Source organism: Coenobita brevimanus, chromosome 63 (assembly GCF_032717465.1).
Source record: "Coenobita brevimanus isolate Jiangsu-jjx chromosome 63, ASM3271746v2, whole genome shotgun sequence".
Taxonomy (NCBI): Eukaryota; Metazoa; Arthropoda; class Malacostraca; order Decapoda; family Coenobitidae; genus Coenobita; species Coenobita brevimanus.
The window spans coordinates 6,464,848-6,485,364 of NC_137016.1; the positions used below are offsets into that span (position 1 = coordinate 6,464,848).

Consider the following 20,517-nt stretch of genomic DNA (forward strand, 5'->3'; position numbering starts at 1 on the left):
AGGAAGAGGAGCGGTAACATAGAGAAAACGAGCAAATAAGATGATGGAAAGGGAAGAGAGTGTTAGGGAAAGGGTAAGGAGTATAAATTGGCCTGACTCCAAACTATCCCATTCATTTCACACCAAGATACACACTAACATACACTCACACACAAAAATACACATGCCGCTACACACACACACATACACACTCCAAAAAATACACACAAGGACATGTGCACCCAGAGGCGCATATTCTTAGCTTCATAAGTGCACACGTTCGCAGTCTCAGATTTCAGGAAACACACACACACACACACACACACACACACACACACACACACACACACACACACACACACACACACACACACACACACACACACACACACCTGCCCCTCATAAACTTTACCTGACACGCACAATGTTACTGGGAGTGTTGGCAGATTGTAAATACACATAACCTGAAGGCATCGCCAAAAACATTTCATATACATCGGAGTAATTAACGTGATCAACATTCTGGTCCAGAGTAGCACGGTCTTTGCCATCATCATCATCATCATCATCATCATCATCATCGTTAGTGTAACTTTCATCAACATTATTATTATCGCCGTGACTCTCATCCTCATTTTACTCCTCCTCCCCTCCTCCTCCTCCTCATCATCATCATCATTAAGATAATTTTCATCATTTTTATCATCGTAGTTATCACATATTCATCATCATTTTCATCCCATACCTCCTCTTCGTCGTCGTCGTCATCACAATCATCATCATCATACCCTAATTCTCATCCTCATCCTCACCTTCTAAATGGGAGAAAGTGAAGAAGGAGAAACAGAGAAAGACAAGTGATGCCAGACACAACAAACCTCGCCCCACAGCAGTTATTTTATCACTTTTAAATACTTATCGTTACTGCCACTTACTGTCAGTAGCTACACAGTTAAAGTCTAAGGTCTTTGTATTTTTCATATATTTACCTTAGTATCTTTGAATGCCACTGTTCTCTTTCTTCAATTCTCCACTGAGCTTTTTCTTTCGTCTTCGCGTTTTCTTCGTTCTTCCTTGATATATGGCTTGCTTATCTTTTTACTACTCTTCTCGACAGTTTTCCTTTACCTGGCAAATTGGGGCCGTGGACTGTTTCATTTTTCTTCTCGCCCTCATTTTCCTTCACCTTTCGTCCTCCTCAACCTCTTTCTACTCCCCTCCTCCTCCTCCTCCTCCTCCTATCCTCTTTTTCATTCTCTTTCCCCTCCGTTTTCCGTTTCGGATTTTTAGTACCACTAAATATCAACAATTTCATCTTCACCTTTATCTCCTTCATCTTCAAAGTCTAGGCCATCATCATCATCATCATCATCATCATCATTATCATCATCATCATTATCTTCATCATCATCACTAATATTTCTGCACTGCCTCCTTTAATTTTTCCACTATCATATTATTAAATGTCTGACTTGTATTTGATAATTTCTGTGTTGACCTTACGTCCGAGTTTAACAGCAGAGGTTGTGTGTGTAATATGGAAGGGGTTTATGTATATGTGTGCAAACAGTGTATTCAATGTGGGATGTGTGTGTCCATATATATCTGTATCTATCTATCTATATATTCATTTATACGGTATATATGTATACATATAACACGTGAAAAGTATATATCACTGTTTGGATATGTAACGTGGAATGTGTTTTTGTTTCGGCCTCTTAGTGCTTCTTCCTTATATGTGACTCTGTCAGTGAGGGATGGGAAAGTTTATCTCACGGTAGAAAGTCCATATCCAGTATTCTCAGGAACTTAAGGAATTTGTTGGCTCCCTTTCCTTTGCCATGTATTTTTCCGTATTTCTAACAACTAGAGAAGCTCTCCTGCACCTCTTGTTTAGCTATTTGTTCTCCGTATTATCTAGAACTCAAGTGGCTTTCTAGCATCTCTTGTTTAGCGAATTACTAAGCCCATTTTGCCTTGTTATTGCCTTTTTTTTTTTTTTTTTTATCCAAGCAGAGTCTCAGTGGTAGGCCTACAGGAGACCTGCAGAACTTCTTCCTTTTATATCTGTTTTGCTCATTACATCTTAATTTCTGGTATCTGCATGTTTTGATTATTTACCGGGTACATAGTATTAGCAAGAAAAATTATGCAAGAGTTGCAATAGTCAAAATTTAATATTGCTGGGGAAGAGCTTTTACGAAACCCAGTCATCAACAACACGGCACACAAACCGCATAAATAACACACTTGTGAATTTTTACATGTCATGTGTAAAAATGCCTTTATGTCACTTGCACAGCTTGGATCAGGTGTTGCGATCAGTGTGCAGGAATAAATTGGTAGGGAGGAGGTTGTAGAATTGCGTCGTAAGCTCACGATAATACATTACTAGGACGTCAGGTGTTGCAGGGTTGAAGCACAATTTAACCCTTTGTCAGTATGTCACTCATGTAAACAAAGTCGTCTGGTGTTGATATGAAAAATACCCTCTACAGTGTATGGGTTATTCATCGATTTATTCAACTCTACTCGGATTTCTTCTAGTTGAACAAAATCGTCTGGTGGTTGTCTGAACTTGTTGAATCCGAAATCTTACTCTATATTTTTTCCTACCAACCTCAGACTATTTCATTCTTTTTTCAGAGTGGGAGGGTGTGAGGTGCATCCGTGACAGTGAACGAGGTAAGTGTTTTTAATTTCATTGAGAGTATTCGCTGGTGTTCCATTCTTATTGACATGGCCCATCCATACATAATTAACACCCCTACTCTAATTCAGTTGCAACGGACATGAAAGGCACAACTCCAGGTCCATAAAAACACCTCCGCTAGTACCATTGGCCTAACACCTTGATGACGTACCGGTATCACTTACATATCACAATATAGAGCGTAGTTGAGAGCGTCCAAATGGTTGCATGTGAAAGTTTTATGGTTCTTTGTACTGGGTTGTGGGTGGACTATTGGGCTTCGTAAACGGGTTCCAAGTCCGTGTCCAGAGAAATGGAGCCAAAAATAGAACAGTTTTCCCCTCAGCTGCCTCCAGATTATATTCACCGTCTTTAAAGCGTTTGGTGGTACGAGATAGAAACGTCAGCAGTAAGTGGGTTTACTACCACAGCTACCACCACAACCACCACACTTGCTCTCTACTACCACTGTGACAATAAAACTATTACTACTGCCACCATTACTACAAGTAAAACTACTACAACTACTACCAACCCCACCACGACTACTACCACCATAACATTATATGAGACAGCCCTAGCATGTATTCAATATGGACGATGGGTGTTAGCGCCGAAGTGGTGACATGTAGAGGTGTGCGGTACGTAGGAGGACTACTGGGCCTTGAAATCAGGCTGTGAAGCCTATGCCCAGAGTCGGTCACATTAAAAAAAAAAAAAAAAAAAAAATCACCACCGCCAGTCACTATCACCACAATAACTTACACCACATTTCTCGCCTACCACAACAATCAAGCCTGCCAAAACAGTAAGTAGAAAGCACTACGACCACAACTACCACGAATTCAACAACCACAACTACCACCATTCGTCTACCTCCCCCCCCAACCACCACCACCACAACAACAACAACTACCACCACATTTCGTCCATCACCACTGCCGCCACCGCCACACCATCAACCCCACCAACCACCACCACCACCTCGACCTCGACAGCTACACACACACACACACACACACACACACACACACACACACACACACACACACACACACACACACACACACACACACACACACACACACACACACACTCGTCTACCATCACATTTATGTCTTCCAACACCACCAACACAACAGCGACCACCACCACCACAACAGCCACCACCATCACCATCACCCACGCCCCCTTGAGAAATAGGGATGAGAAACTGTGGAACTTCAGGGAATTTTTCTGACCGTTTCCATCTACCCAGGGGACATTCTCCTTCCCGTCTTCTTGTTTATATCCTCCTACACTTTTCACTACACCCGCGCTCGTGGGACAAGAGCGCGTGTTATGTTTTTACCTGTTGCGTGGGCGCTTGTGTGTTTATGTGTTGGTGTGTGTACTAACAAAATACTGTAGCTCGGTTTTTATCTCGTTTTCATTAAACTTGCTAGAATGGTGGAAAGACAGACCATAAGAAGCCTATATTTTTAAAACCATAGGTCAAAGGTCACGGTCATAGGGGGAGGTCAAACACTGATTTTGCAAATTTCACGTAAACAGTTTTTTATTAAAGTTAAACGTGAATTGGGGATAGGCTGAGGATAAGGTAAAAAAGTGATTCAAATTTGGGAACACTCAAGAGTTAAGGCCACAAGGCAAGGGCAAAGGTCGACTCTTGCGTGTATGTGTGCGTGTGTGTGTGTGTGTGTGTGTGTGTGTGTGTGTGTGTGTGTGTGTGTGTGTTAACAGAACAACTTAGTTTGGGTTCATTTTTAACCAGGCATAAAGGAAAAATCTGGGCCAGTCCAAGGTAAACCTTTTTTTATTGAGACCAATAGTTCAAAGGTCCAAGTGACAGGGCAATGCCAACGTAAGAAGTTTTAATCCAATTTTAGGTTAACTCTGCGGAAGGGTTGGGGGTAAAGCAAGAGTGGAAGGAATCAGTTTCGAGAACAGTTATTTAAAGGTGGTCACAGGGGAAGGTCACACGGCAAGGTCACATGGCAAGATTAAATTTCATGGTCACAGAGCAAGTTCAACTCAAGCAGATTTTATCTCTCTTGAACCAAACTTGATGGAAGAGTTAAATATCCGGCATGAACGAAGAGATTCCGTTTCGAACATCCAGTCAAAGTCATTGTCACAGGGCAAGGCTACATTTCAATCCCGTGTGTCTGTGTGATAACAAAATGGCTAAACATTGATCTGATTTGGGCCAACGTAGGGTCAAAAGCTGAACGTCTCCCTAGAAGTTAGTTATTTATGAGAATAGAACAAAACTGAAGGCTGCATGGCAAGATCAACCTATACAGTTTTCCTCCGATACCCACTGGACTATGAAAGTGATCAGGTATACACAAGGATACAGGGTTTCGAAGGTTAGGTAGGAATTAATTTGATTTGGAGACTAATTTATTGAAGGTTGATGTCACAGTAAAATAATTGGCTCTTAGATACTGCAGTCTGGTGTGCACGGTGTTGCTCGCTCAGAACGTTCCCTGTAGTGTTATATTTTTCACCTTATAATTCACCTTTGCCCTTCCTTCTTCCTTCCTCCGTCTCTCCTTTTATCTTCCTTACCAATCTTTCCTTACTTTATTTTCTCTTTTTTTCTGCATTCGTTCTCTCGTTCTTTTTTCTGTCTTTTTTTCTTCCCTTCTTGCTTCTCTATCGGCTTTTTTTTTTTTGACTTGATAATCTCCTTACCTTTACTTCCACCTTTGAGCCCCTCTCCCTCATCCCTCCCTTCTCCTTTATCTTTCTTCCTGCTGCCATCCTCTTCCCTCCCATTATATTTTCCTTCTTCCACTTCCGCCAAAATATTGTCGTGATTTCGCTCCTAGTTTCTGCTTCTTATTTCACTCCATTTTTTCAACCCTTGCCATTCTTCATCTTGGTTTCCTTATTTTCCTGAACTTCCTTTCCTTCTTTCCCTTTTTGTTCAACTGAAGCTCGATTTTTGTCCTTCCCTCACCCTATTCTCCCTACCTCCATTTCATCTTTCTTCACGGTACTGTCTTACATTTATTTTCATTCTTTCACTGATTTTCCTGTTTCTTTCCTTTCAGTTTTTTACTCACCATTCCTTCCAGTTTTCCTACATTCCCTTCTGTGTACCTTCCCAATCCTCCCTAAGTTCATATTTCTTCCTTCCTTTCTTCCTTTCTTCTTGCCTTCCCTCCTTCCTTCCTCCCTTCCTTCCTTCTTTTTCATCCTTTTCCACCTCCTCCCTGTTTATCTCCCTTCCTTCCTGATTCAGCATTTTCTTGTTTTCTTGGTGATGCATTCCGTTTCTTCACCCTTTACCTTTCCTCCCTTTTTCAGGCTCATTCAATTTCTTCCATCCTTCCTTCCATCTGTCGTTATATCTTTCCTTCCTTGCTTCCTTCCTTTCTTCCATTAAAAACTCATTCTTTGTTTATCTCCTTCATTACTTCCTCCCTTTCTTCTTCCTTCCTTTTTTTCCTTCCCGTATTCCCTGCTGTTCCTTCCACCATTAGTTAATTGCTCTTCCTGTCTTTTCTTCCTCCCTTTTTCCCTCGTACTATTTCTTCTTTTCCAACCTCTCCTTCCTCTCTTAGGCCACCGCTACTCCCCCTTTCTTTTATCTCCTTTCGATTCTCACTGTCATCCCAAATTTTCCTCAGTCCATATTCCTATTTATTAGCATGCTACTCTGCTTCTTTTCCTCATCTTCCTCCTCCTTCATTCTTCTTTCTCGCTTCTTCTTTCATCCTCTTTCCTCTTTTCTCCCTTTCCCTCCTTTTTTTCCCTCTCTCTTTCATTCTCTGTCCTCCGTCGTTCCTCCTCCAGACTGTCCTTTCTTTTTCCATTCCCTTCTACATTTATTTTTCAGTTTTCCTCTTCAGTCTTCCATTCTTTTCTTCATTCTCTGTTCCACCTTCATTGGTTCTCCGTCTTTCCTCCAGTCTCATTCATTCTTTGTTCTCTTCTCCTTCGTTATTTCATTCTCCTTCATTCTTTCCTTCCTTTAATAATTTCTTCCTCCATTTATTGTCTTACTGTGTTGTTATTTCTTCCTCCATTATTTCTTCTTTTTTTTCCTTCATTTTGTCTTGTATGCCATTCTCTCCTCCAGTATTTCTCCCTCTCTCCTTCATTCTTTCGTTTTCCTATATTTCTTGCATCCTCTCTCTCTCTCTCTCTCTCTCTCTCTCTCTCTAGTTCTTTCCTCCTCTCCTTCGGACCTTCTTCCTTCTCCTCCTCTTTGTATCTTTATTTTCGTCTTTTGTCTTCATTCTTCCCCTGCTTTTATCTCCCCCTACATTCTTTCTATCCTGCCCTCCCCAGATCATACCTCCCCTGTTCTCCCTTGTCTCCTTCCTACTCCCCTCCTCACTCCTCCATTCTTTCTTCCATGCTCCTCTCTCCGTACCCCTGCTTTCCCCTTTCTTCTCGATCCTCTTCTGTCCTCGTCCTCTCCTAATGTGCTCTGTCTTTCTCCTCATTATTTTGTCCATTCCTCCTTCTCATTCGTCTCTTCTTTCCCACATTCCTTCCTTGCATGATTTCTTCTCCGCTTCCTTGTTTTCCCTCTCTTCTTTTTTCCTCTCCTTCATTCTGTCATCTTTTTTGTTCTCTTCCCCGAATACTTCTCTCTCTCTCTCTCTCTCTCTCTCTCTCTCTCTCTCTCTCTCTCTCTCTCTCCCCATCTATCTATCGCCCTCCTTTTCTCCATTCTTTACTCATTTTGCCTTAAGTTATTCCTTTCTCTTCCTTTTATATTCTTTCTCGTCTCCTCCTTTCTTTTTACAGTATACATTTTTTCACCTCATTTGTATCTTTCGTATTAATTCTTCTGTTGTTCCCTCTTCCTCAACTTTTTTTCTCCTCGTCATTATATTTCACGCCTTTTTTTTTTGTTTTTTACCTCATCTCTCCTTACCTTCTCTCTCTCTCTCTCTCTCTCTCTCTCTCTCTCTCTCTCTCTCTCTCTCTCTCTCTCTCTCTCGCATGCTTTCCTCCTCCTCATCTCTCCCCCATGCTTTTATCCTCCTCATCTCTCTCTGCTTTCTTCCTACACTTTTATCTCCCATGCTCTCCTCCACCTCTTCTCTCTCCCATGCTTTCCTCCTCCTCTTCTCTCTGCTATGATTTCTTCCTCCTCTTTTCTCTCCCATTCTTTCGGCCTCCTCTTCTCTCTTCCATGCATTCTTCCTCCTCTTCTCACTTCCCTGCATTTCTCCTCCTCTTCTCTCTCTCATGCATTCCTCCTCCTCTTCTCTCTTCTATACATTCCTCCTTCTCTTCTATCTTCCATGTATTCCTCCTCCTCTTCTCTCTTCCATGCATTTCTCCTCCTCTTCCCTCCCATGCTGTCCTCCTCAACTCCTTCAGTCTTTCCTCCTCTGTCAGTCACTTCTACTTTCATCCTCTTCGTTTTTTTTTTCTAGTTTTTCTTCCATGTTCTTCTTTCCTCCTCCCCTCTAACCTTCTCTCCTCCTTTTCTCTCTTCTCAGCTTTCCTCTCCCTCTCCTCGTCGCTTCCCGGATGCTGGTAGGGGTCAAATCCTCTGCCTGACTGACCTCTGCTGGGACAGGTTAAGTAGGGTGCAACAACTTTGATTTTATAATGATATATATAAGGGTGGAACGTTGGGTTGTCGTGAGGGTGAAAGTGAGGGTGAGAGTGAGGGTGTTAATGGGGGTGAAAGTGAGGGTGAGGGTGAGAATGAGGGTGTTAGTGATGGTGAAGATGAGAGATTGGGGGAGAGTAAGGGTGGGAGTGTGGGTGGGAGTCAGAGTGAGAGTGGGGGTGAGAGTGACGGTGAAAGTGAGGGTGAGAATGGGGGTGAAAGTAAGGGTGAGAGTGAGGGTGAGAGTGGGTGCGAGAGTGAGGGTGGGGGTGAAAGTGAGTGAAAAGAATGGGAAGTTATAAGTCAGCGTGTAAGAATGTATGAATATTAATGTGTTCGGGTAGGTGGCTGTCTGGATGTGTGAATGTTTTAATGGAAAGCTAGTGACAGAGTGGCTGCAGAAGTCCTTTGTTAGCTGAAATGGAGGGAGTTCGATCCCTGAATGGGGTAGGGAACAGTATGATGAGTCGAATTTCGTTATAACAGACTCAAATAATCTTTTACGAGACCCCCCCAGCACGTCAGAAAAACACCATCGCAGTTACCAATGCCCTGCACCACTCCTGAATGAAACAGCCCTAGCATGACTTCTGTGGACAGCAAGCGTTTATAGTGAGGTGGTGTCATGTACATATGTGTGGTACGTAAGAGCATTGTTGGAATTTGGGGAACATACTGAAGCCTATGGTGAGAGTAAGATAAAAAATAAAATGTATGGATGCCTGGATGTGATTGTGGGTTGGCAGGGGTGGGGGGGGTATATGAGTGTGCGTGGGAATCGTGTGTGTGCGTCTGTGTGTATATGTGTGCGTCTGTGTGTGTGCTTGTGAATATTCGTGCGCACGGGTGTGCTTGCGTGAGCGTGTGTAAATATGTGTGGGTAGGTTTGTGTATGTATGGCCGTGTGTCTATGTGAGTCCCTGTGTGTATGTGTCGGTGTGTGTGTGTGTGTGTGTGTGTGTGTGTGTGTGTGTGTGTGTGTGTGTGTGTGTGTGTTTTACAAAGATGCATTAAGATGCGTGACTGGCATGTAACCCTTTCAGCCTGGCGAAGTCTTTGTATTGCTTCTGTGACAAGATAATTTTTCTCAGTATACTGGAAAAATTCACTGTTAAAGAACTAGAAACAAATTACATTAACCCGGTCTGTTCGATAATGACATTTCACCTTCGTCATGACACGCCAAGTATACGACGATGAAAGATGAAAAATATGATGATGATGATGATGATGATGATGATGATCAGGGCAGAACATGATAATACTGCCGTTGACAAAAGAACAGTATAATCAGACTTAAGCACAATAGAACTGTGCAGCTTACTCGACAAAAGGATATTTTTTACACCTAGAGGCTCACAACTACCGCTTATTGTTAGGCCTAGAAATATGTCCGTAACAACATCATAGTTACCCCTATATTCGTTTTCTCTACTGGAACATTACCGATTGCTAAGCGACGCATTTTCCTAAAGAGTCCTCTATTCTTCTCGTCATTCCCCCCTGTTCCTCTGGTCAAAGCTACGTCTTACCCATTCCTCGTCCACGCTGTGGAGTGGGAGAAACGAACGGCATGTATTTAGCCCAGGAAGTGGTAAAGAGGGAAATATCACCAGCTTTTTCTTTTCTTTTCTCTTCCCTTTTTTTTTATCATCACGTCTAGAGACCACAAAGAACTCCACAACACTACGTTCTCACCAATACCATCTACACAGTACACCTCGATCCTCCTGTATATTACCGAGGCAGTCTACAGTATACCGGTCCTTAAGATAAATAACATCAAATAATACCAAAATACTGTATAATACGCATACTACAGTGCAAAGAAAACGGTGCTATGATGTGTCCTATGCTAAAACACGGCCTTAAACTGAGGGGAGGGAAGTTGGGTATGTTGAGGGACGTGTGTTTGAGCTCAGTGTCACCTGGGTATGCATGCTGGTGCTGGAGTGCCATTAATGTTGACCCTTTGAACCCCAGAAGGACGTCCTGCTTAGCCCTTGTAGCCACCACCAGCCACTACATACCGTTCAGTTTAGGGTAGATCTACAGTGAAGGGATTTATATTCACTACGGTTGATCCTCTGCCTTGAAAATCTCTCCTAAACTGAATAAAATCGTCTAGAGATCAAACTTAGTGAAGAATACGTCATTGTGCTGAAGGGGTTACTGCTTAGATGCTGGAAGTTATCTAGGACCACTTTCTTATTGCATTTAATCGTATTTTCCTGGAATAAGAGGGTCACTTACACCTCTTCCTTATCCCTAGAAACCGTATTATTGTGTGCATATGAACCTCTTTGGGAATTCTTCCACAGTGATTTTATCTGCTTAGTACACCGTAACATGTTCATGTGTGTTATCTATGTAATTTTACTGTGTTCTCTCTCTCTCTCTCTCTCTCTCTCTCTCTCTCTCTCTCTCTCTCTCTCAGTGTGTGTGTGTGTGTGTGTGTTTAGCTGAGGATGAGATTCTGTTAAACTGATGATAATAATCAGTGAACTGAAACGAATCAAAATTAGATAATACAGTCGAGAGGTGTGTATGTGGCAGGTGAGTTAGGGTTAGACACACAACGAACTGTCAAATGAGGGGTAGGAGCCAAGTGAAGTAAAACATGAGAGGTGTGTGTGCGAGGAGAGTAAATTATGTATGGTTACGACGTTCAGCAACTGTGGGTAGGAAGCAAATGAGGTAATACAAGCCAGAGGTGTGTATGTGTGGCGGGAGAGTGAGGTATGTGAGGTTAAGACATACAGCAACCACTAACACGTCGTTCTGTGTACATTCCTCCCAGCTGTATCATCAAACACTGCATAACTCTCCTCTGCGCTCACTCTCTCCCATTAACATTGCCCTCTCGCCTGCTCTCTCCTTCACCTCTTGCCCTTATCCTTCACCCTCATCCCTCATCCCCTTGCCTAATCCACACCCCTAACCTCTCATCCTTTACTTTCTCATCTCGCGTTGGCTCTGACCCTTCACCTTTCACTCTCCTTACTTTTGCCTACACTTCATCCTTCACACTTACCTCTCCCTTCCAAATCCGTTCGCTTCCCTGTATCTGGCTATGTCCCTTTCAAACCTGATGTCTTTGCAGCGTGTTCATTTTAATATACCTTGACTTGGCATTCCCTGTACCCTTCCTTGCCCTGAAATAGTCTCATCATCATCACCATCATCATCATCATTATTATCACTGTAGTCTTAGTCTTTACCTCTCTCTTTTCACCTTCACTATATCGATTTCATTATTCACTTCTCTTTTCCTGGCTTTCCTTCTATTTTCCAACCCTACTTCTCCATTTTCTACCGACCTCTCTTCCCTTTTCTTCCTCTTGCCCAATTCCTACGTCTCTTTCCATTCACTCACCCAATAGCTCTTCCCACACACTTTCCTTTCTTATCTTCAGCATTGTGTGCCTGGCCAGACCCTGTCACCCCATCCTCACTCAATGCATCGAGGAAGATTCTAAATGCATCCCTTCGCAGCACTAGTTCCTCAGTCCTGATGCACCTAACTTTCCTTCCAGCTATCCTTAGTTCTACATCTTACCCCCGTTTTTCAGTCTTTACCTCTGCTTTCCAGTGCAGACCAATCATTGTTTTTCAGACCCTACCATTCTCTTCTCCAGTGGTTATTTCTCCTTCACACTGGTCATTTCTCCACTTTTCAACTTCTCATCCTTTTTCCACCCTTTATTTTTCTGTTTTATAATATTTAGCTCTTTCTTCCCTCCCCTTACGCCTATTCCTTTACATTAACCTCCTTTCGCTCTGCATACCCCATTCTTTCACATTACCTTCTTTTCCCACCCCTTGCTCCATTTCTTCACCTAGTTCTCGTTCCCTTCCCTTACCCCATTCCTTTCCCTTACCTCCCTTTCCCTCCCGTTACCCCATTCATTCTATTTATCCACCTTTCTTGATCCCAACTCCCATTCATTCATCTGATCTTGCCCTCCTTTCATTCTCATTTTGTAGACTTTTATCCGCATTACTTCTCCTTACTTTCACGTCCTTACCATTACCTACCTCTCCCTTCCCTTCCCTTCCCTTCCCTTCCTCCGCAGCCTCTTTCTTCTCTCGTGTATTGTGCTTCGTAAACAAAGATCCACCTGACCTGCCCTCACAGTTTCTGGGAAGAGGCTGAATACCTGGATGGTTTGTAAGCGCGGCCCTTTATCACTACTTGTCCCTTATTCCAGCACCCTTTACCCCGAATCCCAGCAGTCCTTAACCCTTATTCGACAAGCCTTTACCCTTTATTCCAGGAGTTTACCCCCTATTCCACCAACCCTTACCCCTTACTCTAACAGCGCTTTCGCTCTAGCATTCCTTACCCCTTATACCAGCAGCCCTTACCCTTTATTCCAGCTGCCCTTATCTGTTATTCTAGCAGCCCTAACCCCATAATCTAGACACCCCTAGTTTTCATTAGAACAGCCCTAGCCTGTATTTCAGTCCATATTTTTCCCCCCACCTGTCAGCACCTTTTATTCCAGCCCTTATTCCAGCCCTTACTTCAGCCCTCACCTCCTTCTTTCATCCCTTACCTCCGTTTTCCATTCCTCACTTTCCGTTTCCAGCCTTAACCTCTCTCTTTTCTTACCCCTTCCCCTCATTACCAAGTTTATTCATCCCCATTTTCCAGCCTTTACCTCTTTCTTTCTCCTGCCTTACATACTTACCGCCATTTTCCTACCCTTTCCCTCCATTTCCTTTCCCTTTACCTCCCTTTCTCTCCGCTTACCTTCCTTTCCCTGCCCTAACCCCAGAAGGCTCTCAACTCAGCTTCCTCTCCTTCTTCATACATCGTGTCTCGTAAGCCAAGGCCCACCCGATCTGCCCTCACACAAAGCATCTTACAGCATAAAGACATACCTATTTTCGAACGTGCCTTACACAACCTCCTCTTGGCTGCCCAGTTATCAGAAGCGCGTGATTATTAAGTTTACGCTCATTTTATAATGTCCTGTGCTTTATAATATATTTTACCCTCTTCAGCCCGAGTACTTTTTAAAGCATTTTTTTTTTTTCTTGCAGTAAATATGTCTTCGACTTGGATATACTTCTCGAAGCGCAGGGCTTACATACAGCCCTCTTAAACATTTTACCAGCTTAGGCCCTTGTATTTCGTATAAAGTCACCTTTTAGTTGAGAAATAAACGAATAAGCAGAAAAATATACTTTCTTGCAGTGGGTTAAAAACATTTTATGAGCACGTCTTATACAACCTCGTTATTACCCAATTTGCAGAGGCGCGGAGTTTGAAAGTTTTTTCCGTATTTCTAACCTGCCTGCTGCTTTGCACGGTGTCCATGAACTATCTATTTCTCTATTTATCCATCTGTTTTATACATCTATCTATCTGTCTATCTATTGCCAGACGCCTCAATCCCGTTTGGGGTGGCCACAAACAAATCGCCTCCAAGTCGCCCTGTCCCCCGCCATTTCACTGCCCTGCTCCCAACTCACACCCCCCTCTCTCATATACCTCTCCACCCCATCCCTCCATCTCATCCTCGGCCTCCCCCTCCCTCTTCCCCCCTCCACCTCACTCACATACACTCTCTTCGTCAGTCTTTCACCCTCCATCCTCTCCACATGGCCAAACCACCTCAGTGTGTTCCTCATAACGCTTCCTATCACATCCACATCAACACCACAACGCTCCTTTATACTCTCATTCGTCAGCCTGTCTCTCCATGTGACTCCACAGGCTCCTCTTAAATAACTCATTTCCACTGCTCTCACTCTTGACTTGTGTCCTTCCAACAACGTCCAAGCTTCACTTTTGAACGTTAGAGTTGGTATCACAATACTGTCATGTAGTAACTTTTTCACTTCCATGCTCACTTCCCTGTTTCTTATCACTGCTTTCAAAGAACCAGCAACCTTTCTTACCTGCTGTACCCTTTCAAGCACTTCACCCTCCAAACCTCCATTCTTACTCATCACACTGCCCAAGTACTTAAACGTACTCACATTTTCCAATTCCTCACCATCCAACCTCGCTGTCCATTCACTGACTTCACCTCTCTCAAAGACCATCACTTTACTCTTCCCTACATTCACCTTTAGATTCCGTTTCTCACACACTCTCCCAAACTCATCCACCAAGCCTTGCAGCTCCCCTTCGTCTTCACTCAACAACACAGTATCATCTGCAAACAACAGTCCAGGGAGTTTCCAAACACTATCCTCTCTCACCAGGGCCACTCCAACATCCACTACCCTGCCTTGTACCTCTTTTATTACCCCATCCATGTACACACACATATATATGTATATATATATATATATATATATATATATATATATATATATATATATATATATATATATATATATATATATATATATATATATATATATATATATATATATATATATATATATATATATATATATATATATTGCGTGTAACTGCTGTTTATTATGAATATTCACTGCAGTAAAAGAAATTAGCCCTATAAGAATGTACTGGGTACCTTGAAAATATCTTGCATATTCTATGACGGACTTCAGTACAGAAGTCTTTTCGTAGTAATAAAAACCATGTACACCTTCATTTTTTTAATACTTATTAATTAATCATTCATTTTCCATCGGTTTTGCACTCCTTCCCTCTTTCCCCTTCCGCATTCATCTGCCATGCACCTTTCACCATTTTAACACACCTTCCTTCTCGCTCCATATAGTCAAGGTGAGCGAGATTTGATTACCCGATTTTTTCTGCATTTCCACAGCGCCGTACACATCTACTTCCCCTGCCAATCAGATCCACACATAAGCAAACTCACACCTTGACACCTGAATGAATATCCGGGTCCCTCTAGCGTGGCGGGGACGCAGCTGGGGGTAGGAGCAATAAGCGAGTTCCTGGTAGATCTGCGGAAATGGTGTGAGAGAGAGAGAGAGAGAGAGCATCACCACAACGATGTACTGTAAGATGACTAACTCGGGGGCATGTATAAACGAAAGTCCTGCATTTTATTATACGTTAGTTTCCATAGATATTCTGTGTAGGAATGACCCGATGCGTCAGTAGCATTAAACGGTGTAATGTAGCACCAGTCGAGCAGGACAGTACTCCCGAGGTGGATGGAAAGCTGATGATAGGGAGTGCTGGAGCTCCCGTTTCATCAGCCCTCAGGACTAGTTCCTGACCATCCCCCTTTGCTGAACTTTTTCAGTGTCTCAGTTACACAGAGAGTAGGCCAGCATGCTCTCCAGTTCAAATTTCTCTAACTGTCTTCACCAAACTACATGCACAGTACACACTACACTTCCTATTCAAAATTCACCATAATGGCGTCGATTCACCAAACCTCGGAGTCCCCAGGGGGGGGGACCATAAATGCCCCCGCCATCTGCCCCTCTCCCGGTGACGACTCGAGGTGCCTGGAACCACTGTCTGCCTCTCTTCTTCATTTCTGCAACATTCGCGGCCTTTCCTCTAACTTTCGCTCTGTTGAGCACCACCTCTCCTCCTCTAAACCTCACCTTCTTTTTCTAACGGAGACTCAGCTGTCTGTGGCAACTGACAGCAAACCCTTTTCTGTATCATCCTACTTTCTCTATACTCATTTCAAAGCCAAAGGTGGCTGTTGTGTATACATACGCAACGACTTATCTTGCTCTCGTGTTCCTGAACTTGATTCTTCTGAATTCTCCACACTCTTGCTTCGGCTTTCCTGTCATTCTCTGACTAAATATATCTGTGCTGTTTACTTATCCCCTAATTCTACTGACTATCAAAAATTCTTTGACTATCTTACTTCTACGATGGAACACATTCTGTCCATTTCTCCTTTCTCTGAAATCTCCATTCTTGGAGATTTCAATGTTCACCACCACCTTTGGCTCTCCTCTCCTTTCAAGGATCCACCTGGTGAACAAGCCTACATCTTTTCTATCCTTAATGACCTAGAGCAGCTTGTACAGCACCCTACCCATATCCCTGACCGCCTTGGAGAGAGTTCCAACATACTTGACCTCTTCCTCACAACTAATCCTTCTGCTTACTCTGTTAATCTTTTCTCTCCGTTGGGCTCCTCCGATCACAACCTTATTACCTTAACCTGTCCTATCACTCCGGTACGGCCTGTGGACCCTCCAGGGAAGCGTCGTCTGTGGCATTTTGGAGCCACGGACTGGGAGGCCCTCAGGCAGTACTTCTTTGATTTTCCCTGGAATGATTATTGCTTCCATGGCCGTGAGCCATCTGAGTGTGCCTTGCGCATTACAGAGGTTATTCTCTCGGGCATGGAAGCATACATTCCTTTCTCATATCCTTTGACAAACGCAAGAAGGCCTTGGTTTAATCACGCTTGTTCTAATGCTGTCCGCAACAAGGAGAAGGCCTACAAAAGGTACCGGAGCCAACCCACCCCTGAATCACATCGTCTTTACGTTTCTGCCCGGAATCGTGCTAAGTCTGTTCTTCGCTCTACTAAAAATAATTTCATCCATACTAAATGCTCTCAACTCTCCAACTCGAATTCTTCCCGCTCCTTCTGGCACCTTGCCAAAAATCTTTCTAACAACTTTACCTCATCATCCTTCCCTCCTCTTTTCTACTCTGATGGTTCTGTAGCTATTTCTTTTACTGATAAAGCAGATCTCTTCGCACAGACTTTCTCCTCCATTTCCACCTTAGACGATTCCGGTGCTATTCCTCCATCACTTTCCCCCTCTGACTTCCTCATGGCTGACATTAAAATGTCTTCAGTTGATGTATTTTCTGCCATCACTGGCCTCAGTACTAACAAGGCATATGGGCCTGATGGGGTCCCTCCTGTTGTTCTCAAGAACTGTGCTTCTGTGCTTACACCCTACCTAGGCAAACTCTTTCGCCTTTGTCTGTCAACTTGTACCTTTCCTTCTTGCTGGAAGTTTGCTCTCATTCAGCCAGTCCCAAAGAAGGGTGACCACTCCCAACCCTCCAACTATCGTCCAATTGCTTTAACGTCCTGTATTTCAAAAGTTTTCGAGTCAATTCTTAATAGAAAAATTTTAAGGCATCTTTCCTATCACAACCTTCTTTCCGATTGTCAGTATGGGTTCCGTCAGGGACGCTCCACTGGCGATCTTCTCACCTACCTTTCAGACTCCTGGTCATCCTCCTTGCGGGACTTTGGCGAAAGCTTTGCCATTGCACTTGACATCTCAAAGGCTTTCGATCGAGTCTGGCATAAATCTTTAATTTCCAAACTGCCCTCCTACGGTTTCTATCCTTCTATCTGTGCCTTCATCGCTAGTTTCCTTTCTGGTCGTTCTATAGCCGCTGTTGTAGACGGCCATCGTTCTTCTCCTAGATCTGTCAACAGTGGTGTTCCTCAGGGCTCTGTCCTATCACCAACTCTCTTCCTTTTATTCATCAATGATCTTCTAAGCTGTACATCTAACCCTATCCACTCATACGCTGATGACTCCACCCTTCACCTTTCCATTCGGTTCCCGCAACGCCCATCTCAACAGTTACTTCAACAAACAAGGGATGAGGCTATGGCACACCTAATGTCTGACTTGGCTCTTATCTCTGACTGGGGTAAAAATAATATGGTTGTCTTTAATGCATCTAAGACTCAGTTCTTGCACCTATCAACCCGACAAAATCTTCCACAGGTATACCCACTAATGTTTAATAATATTCAGCTTAATCCTGCATCATCCTTGAACATGCTTGGGGTTTCATTTACTCGGGACTTATCTTGGAAAAATCATATTACATCTCTTGTAAAATCTGCTTCCAAGAGATTGGGTGTGCTAAGTCGACTCCGCGCTTTCTTTACCCCTGCACAATTGTTGACTCTATACAGGGGTTTTATCCGCCCCTGTGTGGAGTACAACTCTCATGTGTTGGGAGGCTCCCCACATACAGCTCTTCTCAATAGGGTGGAGTCAAAGGCTTTTCGTCTCATTAACTCTCCTCCTCTTACTGACTCCCTTCAACCTCTGTCTCTTCGCCGCTCTGTTGCATCTTTATCTCTTTTCTATCGCTACTTTAATGGTCACTGCTCCTCTGAACTGTCTGCTTGCATTCCTCCACCTCTTCGACGGGCGCGTAGCACCCGTCTGGCAGCAAACTCTCATCCCTTTTCTGTCCAACTCTCTAATTCAAGAGTTAACCGTTACTCCCAGTCTTTCATTTATGCAACAGGTCAGCTCTGGAACTGTCTCCCTCTGTCTGTATTTCCTGCTGCCTCTGCTCTCCAGTCTTTCAAACGCAGTGTGTCCAGGCATCTCAAAATGATCGGATCTTGAATTTGGCTCTCTATTGTATTTTGGTTTTCTCTTGGAGGGAACTGTTACTGCGGGCTCATGGCCTTTGGTTCCTTCTTCCTCGCATAAAAAGAAAAAAAACACACACAGAGGTAATACAGTTTTATACATGTCTATCCTTAAGCTGGGGTTACTTGTCTTTTTATCTCGTCGACTTTGCTCCAACAGTTTTCGGCACACTATCCCTTTATCTTCATACATTTAATAAAGTGTATTTTTATGCTTGTTATAATGTGAAAGGAATATGAACTGCCTTACTAGGATCACGTCATTCACCACTTACTACCTTCAGATGGTTTTGATTCATCGTATGAGACTTCTTCGGTGGGTAAGGCATTTTCCTAAATTGAATAAAATAATCTAAATGCAATAGAGATGGACACAAAGAAAAAAAATGTCACCAGATACGAGGCGTTAAAATTTTAAAATCATGAAAATAGGTGAATGACATGAACAGGCAGTGTCAATTTAGAACAAGTCTTCCAGAGGCAGTGTATATGAATGGCTAGGACGGAGTGAGGGATTATACTGATTTGTCAATATCTGTCATTCATGTTTGGTGCTCAGTGATATCGTTTTCTAGAGTGTTGGAGCTAGTACTGGCTGGTGTATAACAGAGATCGAAAGAAAAAATTGGGATGGTAAGGAATAAATCTTGGAATGCATTTAGTGAAACTGGTGGTGTAAAAAGTGGGTAGATTAATAGTAACCTCTTGTAGTAATAGTGTAGATAATTAACATAATTATCATTATCATTACCATCATTATTAGCATCATCATCATCATCGTCGTCGTCGTCGTCGTCATTTGTCAGATTTGTTAGTGCCAGTCCGCTGCTGCACAACGACCTCGGCCAACCTTTTGCACTCTGACCTATTGGTTGTTTTTCTGTTCCAAATCAGCCAGCATGTTTAGGGATTTTATGCCTGCACCTGGTTTCCCCTGCCTCATCCTGTGTCTTCAACTCTTTACTATTACCGACAACGTTTTTCCCTGTCCTGCCTTCATGTGTTTGTGGAAGACATTTAAAGTAATAATGTAGCGGTAAAATGAAGGAGGTGCTTATAATGGTGGTGGGTGTGGTTGTGGTTGTGGCGGTGGTGGTGGCAATGGTGGCAAAAATGAACAGCAAAGATTAAAGAAGAAAAGAAATAGAGGATAACAAAAACAGAACAAGAAGGACCACTAGGGAGTGCAACACATCGTCCTGTCAATTGATCTTAGGGCCTTATGATCTTGACCTCCGACTGATTACTCTCAAAATCGAATCATTTCATTTATGTCTGACTCTTAATCGTTGCACTAAAATTGGTCCAGTTCGAATGAAGCTTGAGTTGACCTTTCTTTGTGACCTTTACATTTGAGTGATTGTTCTCAAAATCAAATCTCTACTTTAGTCGAATAAACTGTTGTAGTTTTTTACACACACACACACACACACACACACACACACACACACACACACACACACACACACACACACACACACACACACACACACACACACACACACACACACACACGGCGAACAAAGCGTAACACCCACTCTCTCTTCTCAGGCAGGGATGTAAAGATAAAAAGAAGGAAACGAAGATAAACACGACCCACTCTCACATCCCTTGTTGGGCAGGCAAGATGTAGGTTAATGATGGGGATGAGACTGAGCCATAGCATCGGTGGTGGTAGTAGCGAACCTAACCTTGGCTGTGTGGGAGGTAGGTAGGGAGGAAAGTCCTAGTAGTTGCTATTTCCGACTGCCTCCTGTGTTTACATTCCTGCCAACGTCAGTAATCAAACATGCCTTCACTACCCTCCCTCGTACTTCCTCCCTTCCTGTCTCACTTCCGTTTTGTATCATACTCCTGCTTCTTTGACATCTCTCTCTCTCTCTCTCTCTCTCTCTCTCTCTCTCTCTCTCTCTCTCTCTCTCTCTCGTGTGTGTGTGTGTGAATAATATTGT

General features: G+C 43.2%; 1 protein-coding gene across 1 annotated transcript in view; it reads left to right on the top strand.

The window, feature by feature from the left end:
• The window catches only part of LOC145404465 (ras-related and estrogen-regulated growth inhibitor-like protein), a 392,258-nt gene that overhangs the window by 109,466 nt on the left and 262,275 nt on the right, over positions 1-20,517 (top strand). Inside the window, exon 3 of the mRNA XM_080275991.1 lies at positions 2,629-2,667. The gene's annotated coding sequence lies outside the window, so the exon portion shown is untranslated. The remainder of the gene's footprint in view (positions 1-2,628; positions 2,668-20,517) is intronic.